Raw genomic sequence first — 11,713 nt, forward strand, 5'->3', positions numbered from 1 at the left:
CACACACACACACACACACACACACACACACACACACACACACACACTGTAAATAATGTTAAAATCAAATAAACTCAATTTATAAAAGCACACACTGGTTTGGTCAAATCCTCACCTGCCTGAGAATCACTTCTTAGGGGATTCCCACCCCCGGGAGACAGGTTCCAGCTGAGGGCAGGAAGGAGAATCGAACCAACCCCACACCAGCCTTCGAAGAAGGTTGCATTATGTCTGTGCACTTTTTTTTTCCTGGGGAACATCACAGCCACAGACTTCTATGAAATCTAAGGATGACTTCTATGCTCCAGGCTGACATTGAGAGCATGAGTGTGTACGTGGTAGGTGCAGGTGTGCGCAAGCAGGCGGAACTTCCAACCTGCTTCCTCTCTGAGAATATGGTCAGATCAGGATGTCAAGTACGGCCCCAGGCCCTGCCAGCTGCTGCCATGGTCAGATTGCGGGGGGCTGCCCTTGATGGGGCTGGTAGAACAGACAGAGCCTGTGGTAAGGACAGGAAGAGAGGGGGTGGAGGCTGCTGCTTTGAGGGGAGGGCTGGCTCTCCTGGCTTTGATAGACTGAGATGCTTTCAGGCAGGAGAAAGCCTTGGATTTGGAGCTGGAATGGACAAGCAGGGTGAGATGAGAGTGCACGCAGCACTGTGGGGGAAGAGCTAGGACTTTTCAGGACCTTGGCCAGCACCCTAGGGCTCCTGGGTGCTGTCAGCCAATTTTGAGAGGCATAGTCCCAGGCCATGCCTCTGGATGTGGTGGAGATGCTGAGGGAAAGATACACCTAAAATTCGGGACATAGATGGGACTTCATTGGAGTTATAGGAGCTCCTGAAAAAGCCAGATGTGGAACAGGAAGTAGGTCCCTCATATGTAACTATAGGTGACCCGCCAAGAATGAGGAAAGAGAATATTCTGAGGCTCAGAGCTGTGAAGGAGGAAAAGCAGCTTGGGGATGGAGGGAGGGGGTAGTCGTCCACACTGGGGATGCATTTCTTTGCCCTCTAGTGTCAGGCACTGGGCCAAACATTCTGTGCCTTACCGCTTGCCACCCTTGGATACCCAAACTCTATTGTTCCTTTGGGAAGTGGTCCAGGAGTAGGGCCACTCCTGTGGCTATTCCTGAAGTCCTCTCCCATGTCCCTCCGTGCTGCTGCCTGCCACTTTCCTCTGCCTGCCTGCTGCTGCCATAGCCCTGCCCTTTGCACCCCCATTACAGCCAGAAAGACTTGCCTGCCGTCACTGCAGGGACGCCCCTCTGCCTCCCAGACCCCTCGGCTCTCTCCCTTCCAAAGAACTTTTTAAGAGCAATTAATCAACCTTATCACATCCTTTCTACAGCATCCCAGGCAGGGAGGGACACAGACAAAGTGTCCCGCTCCTAGAGGCCAGGCATGTGGATATGTGGATACCCAAGCAGCTGGTTGACAAATTCTTCCCCAAGGACAGCTCCCTCTCCAACTTTGGAACTGGCTACAGTCTGGGCCTGATCCAGAGGAAAAGTCAGGACACCCTGCTTGTTCTCAGTCCTGCCTTCTAACTCCCTTCACCATTCACTCCTTTTGTTACTTCAAGCTTCTTCCCCCAGTCCTTCCCTACGCAACTTCTTGAGTTAATGGTCATGCGCAAAGGATTTGGAGAGGAACCCCCATGAGTGCACAACCTCCATGAATGACGACCTTTCCCGGCACATGGGCCCCACTACCATGCTGCGGTCAATGACGTGGATAAATAGTGTGTCTGAATGCAAATGTGTTCAGACAGCATACAGCTCACAGTCCAGTCTAGGTTCTGATGGTTTGCTTCCTAGAGAGTAGCAGTCACATAGTGGGGCCCCCGGTAAGAAGATTCCTGGGGCCACCTGGGCTGGACCGGATGCCAGTAGGCAAAGCCCCACCACTCCTCTGCTCTAGCATCCAGCTGGGTCTGGAGATGACCCTGGAGGGTGATAGGGCAGCTAGGAAGAGAGCGGGACAAAATGAGATGTTAACTAAGCACCAGCTGATGACAGGCTCTGCCCTTAGATACCCTATACACGTAAACTCATATTACCCACCTGACATCCCCAAGAGCCCTTTTTCAAAAATGAAGGTTTACTTTTATTTAATATGTGCATATTGTGTATGCTGTTGCTCAGGGAAGTCAGAAGAAGGCGTTGGAGTTACAGGCAGTTGTGATCCATCTGCTGAGGGTACTGGGAACTAAACTGGGTTCTCTGGAAGAGCACCAAGCATTCTTAACCACTGAGCCATCTCCCCAGCATCCCCCCCCAAAAAAAAGAGAAAAGGGGTTCCTAAGGAGACTGATGTTAAATATAATAAAGCTTTCACAGTGAAGAAGTCACAAAGCCTGTCTTGGACCACTTTTTTTTTCTTTTTTTTTTTTTAATCTTAGCAGCATTTTAAAATATAAGTCATATAGCACACAGCTTCCCGGTGTCCCTAATAAGAATCCCTTTTTCTTTCCATGCTCAGCAAGTCCATGAACCTTCCTAACCTAAGCCCTGCTCATTCCATCCCCCGTGCCACGGGCTGGTGGCCTCCTTTCAGATCCTGGCACACATGTGCCCCCTCTCCTCAAGGCTCTTGCCCTCACTACATCACTGCTTTAGGTATTTTTCCTCCAAATCTCCATGCGGCAGCTTCTCATGTTTCAGGTCATATGCCACCTCCTCAGAGAGTCCTTCCCCTGCTGCCTGGGCACCAGTGGCAACCCTCCTTTCATCCCAGTTTCTTTTCTTCACAGCAATTAAAATTATTTATTTCTCACCTTAATCATCCGCTGTCTTGTGGCTAGAACAGAAGTTCCTTCGGGGAAGAAACCTTGTTTGTCCACCATAGTATTCCCAGGGCCTGGTGTTTCATAAGCGCTCAATAAATGTTTGATAACTGAGTAGTCTCTGAAAAGCTTCAGGGGCTCCAGGAGGGACACGGTGGTGGGGGTGAGAATCGGGGTGTGGTGAGAACTCAGCCACCAGGCCGGAAGAGTACACTGCAGCCTGATCACTGGGCAGCTGAGCTGTCTGTCTGTCCACAGGGCAGCCTGGCCTCCCTTGCTGGATGGAGAATGTATGTGGACATATTTCCTCAGATGTTGCCTGGAGTCAGGTGGAAGGGATGAAGCTGCCTGGTGTTGCTCAATCAGAGATGAGTGCCCTTGGGCCCCCCAGGCATCCCCCAGCCCTTCCAGATTTGGGGTGAGGTTTTGGGAAGCTCTAGAGCCCGCTTTGCCTGCCCTCAGGGTTGCAGCAGGCATTGCCTGGAGGAGGGGAAGGCTGCTGCTCAAAGAACCTGATCTTTTGCATTTGCTGACATTCTTAGATTTGGCATTTACAACCTCAGGGTTCTATTCCGAGGAGGCCTTTTGCATTTGATGTAAATATTATGGTGATGAGAGGTGACACAGAGAAACCCTGTAGGAAATCGAAATCCACCCCCACCAGGCTGGGAGCCTCTCCCGCTGCCTCTTTGGGTTGGCAAGCAGGGGACTGATTCCTCCCAGGTCTTGGGTTAACCCAGAAAAGCCCCCTCCACCCATAGGCAGCAGGGTCTGGGAGCTGCACATTAGTTATTTTTCCAATTTGTAGAACCACATTCATCCATCAATGTGGGAAGCAATCAGGGTGAGTCCTAAGCCAAACGGTGCTACAGCTATTCTTGGGGGAGGGGATGAGGGGTACAGGGCGGGGATGTTGTTTCCCAGAGGAAGGGTGGGAAGTCCTTAGCTGGACAAGACTGGAAATGAAGGCTCCAAGCCATGGGGTGCTCCCTAAGTCAGCTGCTGTCCCATGCACTTCTTCAGTGACTCTCAGTTCAAATTATCCCCTAGCAGTTTACCCTGGATTTACACATCTCTCCTGAGTACTGGGGCCCTCTGGCAGCTGTAGTGTTCCTCAGTGACAGACTCCTGTTCTCTTCCCAGACTACCTGGGAGGTCATACACCGCCCCCTCCCATCCTTCCCTCGCAGCAGGATGCTGGGACTAGGGGGATGCTGTGTGTCCAACTTGCTGATCTCTCTGAGCTTCGGTCTCCATATCCTTCAAATGGGTAAGCTATTGTCATGAGATTCTATGAAGATCCCACAGAGTTATGTGCCTGGTAGTAGAGCATCAGGTACAGAGGGCTTGTGAGAGCCAGTATAGATCATGAGTCAGCCACTGTTCCGGGAGCCCATCATGTACAGCTTCTCTTTCCACTGTGCCATGATCTCTGCCTCAACACTGGCCAGACACCCAGTTGACAGACTGGTTCTTGGAGTGTTTCTGATATCATCAATGGCTAGGACAGCCAAGTTCTAATTCTGGAGCCAGAGACAGAAGTTCAAATCCAAGTGTGGCGTCAGGCATTAGACTTTTCAAAGTTTTAATGACTTCATCATTTCTAAGAAGGGAGTGGATTTTACAAAGACTAACTGGGAAAGGGCCCGGTATTTGTCAGGCCCTTCCTGAACATCACTATAAAAAGTTTTATGTTGTAACGGGGAAGACCTCTGATTTGAGATCAAGAGATCTAGGTTAAATCTACCTCCATCTCTTATTTACTGTACTATCTTTAGCCAAATATCGCACCTCTAGTTCCCAATCTACAGAAAAAAACATGGCACGTGCCCCTCTGAGACTCACATTTGTCATCCCAGCACTAGCAGGTCAAGGCAGGGAGAGCGCCATGAGTTTCAGGCCTGCCTGGGCTGCAGCGTGAGACACAGTCTCAGAGCCAGCCAACCACCCAACACTCCAGAAAGAAAGCACGCTAGAGCGAAGAACACTGAGAATCTGCCATGAGGACGATGCTTAATGCTTATATAATGAAAAACAACAGTAGAAAGAGTTAGGATCTGGATTGAGAGAACTTCGGTAGATAGCTTAGATTTGTTATTTGCTTTGTGTGTGACTTGGACAAATGATTTCACCTCTCTGAACCTTGAATTCTCTTGCTATAAAATAGGATAATATGTATCCCCCAGCATTATTGCAGAATTAAATTAGACGGTTAATATTAAAATACCTCATAAACCATAGGACACTGTGTTCACTCTGGTTTAACATTACTTTGAAGAGGGCCCTGGGCAAGGAACTGTGAGGGCCTCAAAGATATTAGGAGCTGTGGTTCTGTTCCCAGGTGACGTATGATAGATATGGGGAGTGAAGACACCAAACAAAAGGCAGAGCTCCATGGAGACCTCCACCTACTCACTGAGTACACATAGGCAAGGAAGGCCTATGGGAGAGTGTAGATTAGGTCTGGTAGAGGAGCCTAGAAGGCCAAAGTCAGGTTTCTAGATTTGCGGTCCTGTGGGTAGAGGTCTCCAAGAGCTCATGTGGTGGTGACTCCTGGCCCACTGAGTCACCTCCCCCAGTCACCTCTGAGGCCAGGGAATGCAAAGACAATTGTGAAACCATTTAAATCAGCTATTCAGTGGGTGGCCTTTCCCCAAAGGTCAGTGGCCTATCTGGTCACCACAGCTGGCAGTCACAAAGGACCTGCCGAGAATCCAATCTAATGGCATTGCAGAGACCAAAGCTACTCTTCTGGGAATGGGAGGGTGAGGTGCAAGGTGATTTTGCCGCTGTCACAATTTCCCTTTAGATGCAACCTGTCTAGAGGGCAAAAATAGCAGCTTTTCAGGCAGGAAAGTGTTGTGACATCATCCCCAGAATCAGCCAGTTCCATCAACTCCACTGCAGCCAGCCACTCTCACTTGCCCCTTGGAGACACAGGCCAAGGTTCTAAGGGACAAGTTTGATGGCCCAAAGGTCCCATCTAGCCTCTTAGGCCCCCAGTTCCTTTCCAGGCTCTGTCTAAGAACAAGACACTCCCACACCCAGCTGATAGCTACTAGGAAAAGTAGACAGTGCTGGTGCCTGTGGCTGTACTTTCAACCACTCTGGTGCCCCAGGGCTGAGTATAAGACCTGCAGGGTTAGGAGCGTACAGACTGGGATAGAGATTTGAGGGTGATCCAGAGGTTGTCCTGAAGGAGAGAAGTCAATCTGCAGTTGCTGGGAAGAAGGTAGGAAATAAGACTAGAAAAAGAACAGAGAGGGGTGTGTGTGTGTGTGTGTGTGTGTGTGTGTGTGTGTGTGTGTGTGCTACAGCAGAAGACAGCAGGCAGGAATGGGACTCCACAGCCTCCACTGATTAGAAGAGTTTTGAAATTGATAAATTACTTTGTATCAGGGCAAAATGATTTGACCAGATTTCAAATGTCTTAGAGAAGGGGAAGCTTCTCTTGGGCCAAGTATTGATTGCATTTAATAGAGCTGGGACTTTCTCACTTAAAAACAACAAAATAAACATCTAGAAGAAGGCACTAATCTCTTCCCCCCTCCTTCTCTGCCTTTCTCCCTCTCTTCTTTGCTCTCTTTCTCCCTCCTCCTCCTTCTTAAGAACAGGAAAGAGTACAGAGACCCGCCCCGCCCTGGAGGCACTGCTGATGTTGAGCTGTGGAGATCCTTTGGAGCAGATTGATGGTGGGGGTTTGGGAGAAGAGGGGGCCTTGGGTTGGTCCCATTCTTCACAGATCGATTTTTGCCAAACAGGGACTGTCAGAGCCTTTGATAAATCACTAGTCCAAGTGATGAATGCCCTAAGGCAGGCTAGGGTGGGGCAGGGGCTAGGAGGCTAGTCTAGGAGGCAACCCAGGGAAGAAGAGGGGCAAGGATGAAGGGTTAGTGGGCACAGGGAACCGGGCAAAGCTAGCCCTAGATAGCTCTGCAAGATATTCAGATACCTTGTCGCTCAACAGCGTTTGACCACAATCATTGGCTCATCGGCACTTCAAAATCCATTTTCAGCCTGTCTCTCGTCTGTCTCTTGCTGTCTGTCTCACTGTCGGCCTCGTTATCTGGCTTCCAAATGAACTCTGATGGTTTCCTCCCTGGAGAGGACTCACTTGGGCTTCCTGGAAAATGGAGAAAGTCTTAGGAAAGTGGGAAGCAAGGAGGAATCTGGCAATGAGGTGTGGGCAGGGAGGGGCAGGATGGTGCAGGGTGGCTCCCTGCAAGGTGCAGGGTACAGCTGCAGCAGGGACCAGCAGCAGCAGAGAGGGAGGGGGCCGTGGGAATGAATGCACATAGAAGTTTGTAGGACTGCTCTTACCAGGAACAATGCAATGCGTTTCCAAGGAGTCGTGTCCTCTCTAGAGGGAGAGGCCACGTGTATGGTTTTTTCACACCCCTCTAAGTGGGAGGGGAGACTGGCCTCAGGTGGGCTCCCTGAGGAACAGAAGGAAGTGTAAGAGGCCATCCCATAGCCACAGGAATGAGTTGTCTTTATAGCAGAGCCTGCCTTGGAGATGGCTCAGATCATAGACTGTAGATTTGAGTCCTCTCCCTGACGCTTGGATACTTTGCTTTTATCTATACAATGTCTTTTTTCTATAAAATGGGAAAATAGAATCATGATCCAGTATGACTTACTGTCTTAATTAGTATAAACCTGGGCCTGGCCCAGAGCAAGCATTGGTGAGCTTTAGCTGGGAAACCCTATTGTTCTTCCTAGTTGAAGCAAGATGGGTTCTGAAACCATAGAAACACAGAAAACACACGTCAGCCACTTTGGGCACTCCTAGCTCTGCCAGAGGGTGGAGACCTCTACTCAGATTTTCCAACTATAGGTCCATGTATGTCTGTTTCTCTGTCCCCAAAACCAGGGCTGGTGTATCATGGGCCTAGGCCTCTGTTATCTTCTCTGTAGTAGAAGCAGCTGGAACATAGCTCTCCTGATTCCTACAGGGTCCCCAGCAGCACTCCTGGGCCTTGGGCTTGGTGCCTCCTCATTGACTGGACCTAAACCCCTGTCCACGGTGTTAATCCTCATCCCACTCCTTGCCTCAACTCTGCATGCCTGACCGCTAACTTCAACATCTCCCAAGACCTCCTCATCTCCGGATGAATTCTGAGCTCACGTTCTGGACCGCTGCCAGGAAGAAGGAAGCGGCATTAGTTTAAAGCATCACACAAAAGGCCGCAGGTAATTATGTCTCTTTTAAGCTGCTAACAGGATTGGCCGTTTGATAAATGGGAGGATTTGAGGCTGTTTTGTCACTGACAAGCTGTTGTAAGATCATATTGGAAGCTGAAGACAGTTTATCTTCATATGTGTGGTGGAGAGAGGGGAATTCTCCGTGGATTTTACACACCCTCTTCAAATTAATGTGATTTCCTAGGCTGGTCCTGGGCACGGAGTGAGTGATCTTTATGACTTACCCCCTGATTAGATTACCTGGCTCACTGGCCACCTCCAGCCCCTCAGAGTGTCCTGGAGCTCACCAGGCCCCTCCCCACCTTGTCCCTCCAGCTCTCCGGCTTCCCTCTGACCTCCCTTCTCTCCTCTGCTAGCCCTATTTGAAGGCCTATCTGCTAAGCAAGCCCACAGCTCAATTACTCCTGGCTGGCCTGAAAGGAAAAAGAGCTCTGGTTTCTTCAGCTTCTCTGGAGGGGGTAGAGAAGAGGCAGGCGATGGGAGTGGCACTTGGTGGGGGGAACAGCGAAGAAGAGTAGACATGAAACAAAGAGGGAGTTGAAACAGAAAAGCAAGCTGAGCCAGAGGCGTGAGTACACAAAAACAGTAGCAAAGGGAGAGGAATGGGTTTTCTGCTTTATTTCCAGAACTTTCCTCAGCACCACAGGTACCAAGACAGCCAGCCCTCTTTCCCTTCCTGAAGGCAGAGTTAAGCAGGTCCCCGTGCATTTTCTATCAGATGATGGCTTCATTGTCTTCAGTACCCACACCACTGTTGCCTTGCTTATTGTTCATTTCTGTGGTTTCGAAGACCCACGTGAGAGCAGCAGTCATTGTTGCCATGTTCTTCCCAGAGCTCCAGCACATAGTAGGTAGGCTCTTGGTGAGTGTGTATGTAATGCAGGGATTTGAAAAAAAAAAATGTCAAAGAGGTAGGGCCAACTTGGCATCCTGACACAGACTTGAAGGCAAATGGGGGGCTGCCTGGTTCGAGGTTGGGTCCTTAAGGTTGCCACCACTGGCTAGATTTAAAGAGACATTTTTGGTGAGAAAATGTTCCAGGAATTCTTTAGACAAAATTAGGCACCTTTCGGACAAAGTTTCTCAAAATGTGACCTGTGCGACACTTGTCCTTGAGTTCCCTGGAAGCCTGCATTTCTCTACACATTTCACATAATTCTAAAGTGGTTTTGTGGGAAACAGGTCAGCTGGCTCCTGCCCTGGTGGAGTAAAGTCTCTCTCTCTCTCTCTCTCTCTCTCTCTCTCTCTCTCTCTCTCTCCTGTGTGTGTGTACGCGTGTTGGAGGGGTAGTGGTTAGAATCTTTGCAGTGGATAGAAAGGCTAAGGCACATTGTGTCTAACCAGAATCCAGTTCTTTTTTTACGAACTTGAAGCATCTTGTAAGGAAGCATTCAGAGATAAAGATAGCCGTATAGGGACAGTTCTTCCTTCCTCCCAAAGACTTGTGAGGAAGAGGAGTACAGCAACAGGTTGGAGACTGAGAAGGGTTCCTTTCTGCTCGGGGCCAGCTGACATTCTGCAGCTGGTCAGCCAGGCAAACTGTGCACCCACATCCTTCCCCAGGCTAGACTCCCTGCTTTTTCAGGATCCTCCCACCACTTGTCAGCAATCTGTGCTCCATGACTTACTGGCTACTACACCAGTGTTTCAGCTTCTAAAACACACATACACACACATGACAACCCCAGCATACCAAACACAGTTAGGGCCCTGAATAGACACTTGACATACAGTAGCAGGTACTATAGAATGAAGGGCAGTTTGCCTGAGCCATGGTTCAGCTTGAGCATGTCCATTTTGTGGTTCAGCTTAGACTGAAAAAGGGTGGGGTGGGGTGATATGAATGCCAAGGTCCAGGAGGTTGAAAAAAAATAGCTCACCCATATCATTACTGCCCAGGAGAAACAAGGCACAATACAGCTACCATCACCTCCCACCCAGCCTACACTCCAGAAGCCTGGCCTGACAGAACGCTTCAAATAATGTGTGTTCTGGGTGCCTCGGAAGCTTCCATCGCTTTGTATGCAGTGCTCCTTTGCACCTTAAATCACTCCTACCTTTAGTGTTCACAGACCTTCCTAGATGTCTGGCTCTGTATCTTTTGCTCTTGTCACACTGAACACTCTTACCAAAGATGTGTTTAGTATCTGTCTTCTTCTCTGGAGTGAGAGCCTCATGATAGGAGAGACTACATCTGAGCCTTGCCCACTGAGGAGGTCTCTGCTACTGCCCACAGGGCAGGGCATGATGCAGGCTCTGAGATGGCAAGATAAAGATAATCTCTGTTCACAGAGATTCCTTTGCGTGCTAGCATGCATGGGTGTCGAATGATTGTATAGATTAACGTAAGGGTACAACTGTGACAAGAACCATAAGAAAGGGGCTGATAGGCGCAAGAAGACATAAGAGCAATGGTCAAGTAAGCTGGGTCAGCAGGCCTTCCCTAGAACACGATATTTTTAGAAGATATTACTCTGAGGTAGGAAAGTCAGTATGCAACAAAAGCAGAAGAAAAGGTGTAGGCCCTGCATCAGGACAGGACATGGCCAATCCAGAGAAACAGAAGTCAAGTATGGCTGAGGTGTGTGGGGCCACTGAAGGGGGCTGGAAGCAGTCAGAGGCCAGACCAACATGCCTTGCCAAGTGAACTAAGCAATTTGTTTCCTCATCAGCAAGCCAAGGATTTAAACACTGAAGAGTTTGAACAGCAAGCGGTGGGCACCATCAGCAGTGATAAGATGGAACTGCATTTTAAAAAGGTCATTTGGGCTTCTGTGGAAGAAGGAGGAAAGGACTTGAGAAGAGACAAATAGACCAATCAGATATGCATCGGAGCCGTCCAGACTTGGTCTCTCAAGGTGGTGCAGACGACGATGGAGGGTAATGATGACTGTGTGAGAGAATGTTTTCAGTGCACATTTTGGATGGCTAGATGACAAAACCAGGAAGAGTATCTATCCCTAACCTTTGTCCTTTCCTGTAGCCATTGGCTTCCTTCTGGGATGTCAGGCAGGTGGGTCACCAAGGAGGAAGGGGTTCCAGGCATCTTCCAGACCCACAGGCACGCCCTGCTTTCTGGGGGATGCAGGGGAATCCCACACTGTGTTCCTCCACTCACCTTCTTTTATTTTCTTATCAGTTACATTTTATTAACTCTGTATCCCAGCCGTATCCCGATCCCTCATTCCCTCCCAATCCCGCCCTCCCTCCCTCATCTCCACCCTGCCCCTTTCCAAGTCCACTGATAGGGGGGACCTCCTCCCCATTCATCTGATCCTGTTTTATCAGGCATCTTCAGGAGTGGCTGCAAAGCCCTCCTCTGTGGCCTAACAGGACTGCTCCTCCCTTGGGGGGTGGGGAGGTCAAAGAGCCAGCCATTGAGTTCCTGTTAGAAATAGTCCTTGTTCCCCTCACTATGGGAAACCAATTGGTTACTGAGCTACCACAGGCAACATCTGAGCAGAGGTTCTAAGTTATATCCATACATAGTCCTTGGTTGAATGTCAGTCTCAGAAAAGACCCTGTGCCCAGATATATTTGGTCCTTGTGGAGTTCCTATCCTTTCCCCATCATACTAACTCCCCTTCTTTCATGTGATTCCCTCACCTTCTAAGCTAGACCCAGGCAGAGGATGAGTTTCTTTCATCCCTGCAGGAGCTTTGCATGCTGGGAAATGTAGTTCTGGAGCAGAAAACTGGGCCCGCCCCTGGCTGTGGGTCTGG

The 11,713-nt window shown here is 49.5% G+C and overlaps 1 long non-coding RNA gene across 1 annotated transcript in view; it reads left to right on the top strand.

Moving 5' to 3' along the window:
* LOC129688047 (uncharacterized) overlaps positions 1 to 11,319 on the top strand; it is a 41,835-nt gene extending 30,516 nt beyond the window's left edge. Inside the window, exons 2-3 of the long non-coding RNA XR_008721855.1 lie at positions 7,742 to 7,979; positions 10,664 to 11,319. This is a non-coding gene — a long non-coding RNA (uncharacterized LOC129688047). The remainder of the gene's footprint in view (positions 1 to 7,741; positions 7,980 to 10,663) is intronic.
* The last annotated feature ends 394 nt before the right edge of the window (positions 11,320 to 11,713 follow it).

Source organism: Psammomys obesus, unplaced genomic scaffold (assembly GCF_907164565.1).
Source record: "Psammomys obesus unplaced genomic scaffold, mPsaObe1.curated_primary_1811, whole genome shotgun sequence".
Lineage (NCBI taxonomy): Eukaryota > Metazoa > Chordata > Mammalia > Rodentia > Muridae > Psammomys > Psammomys obesus.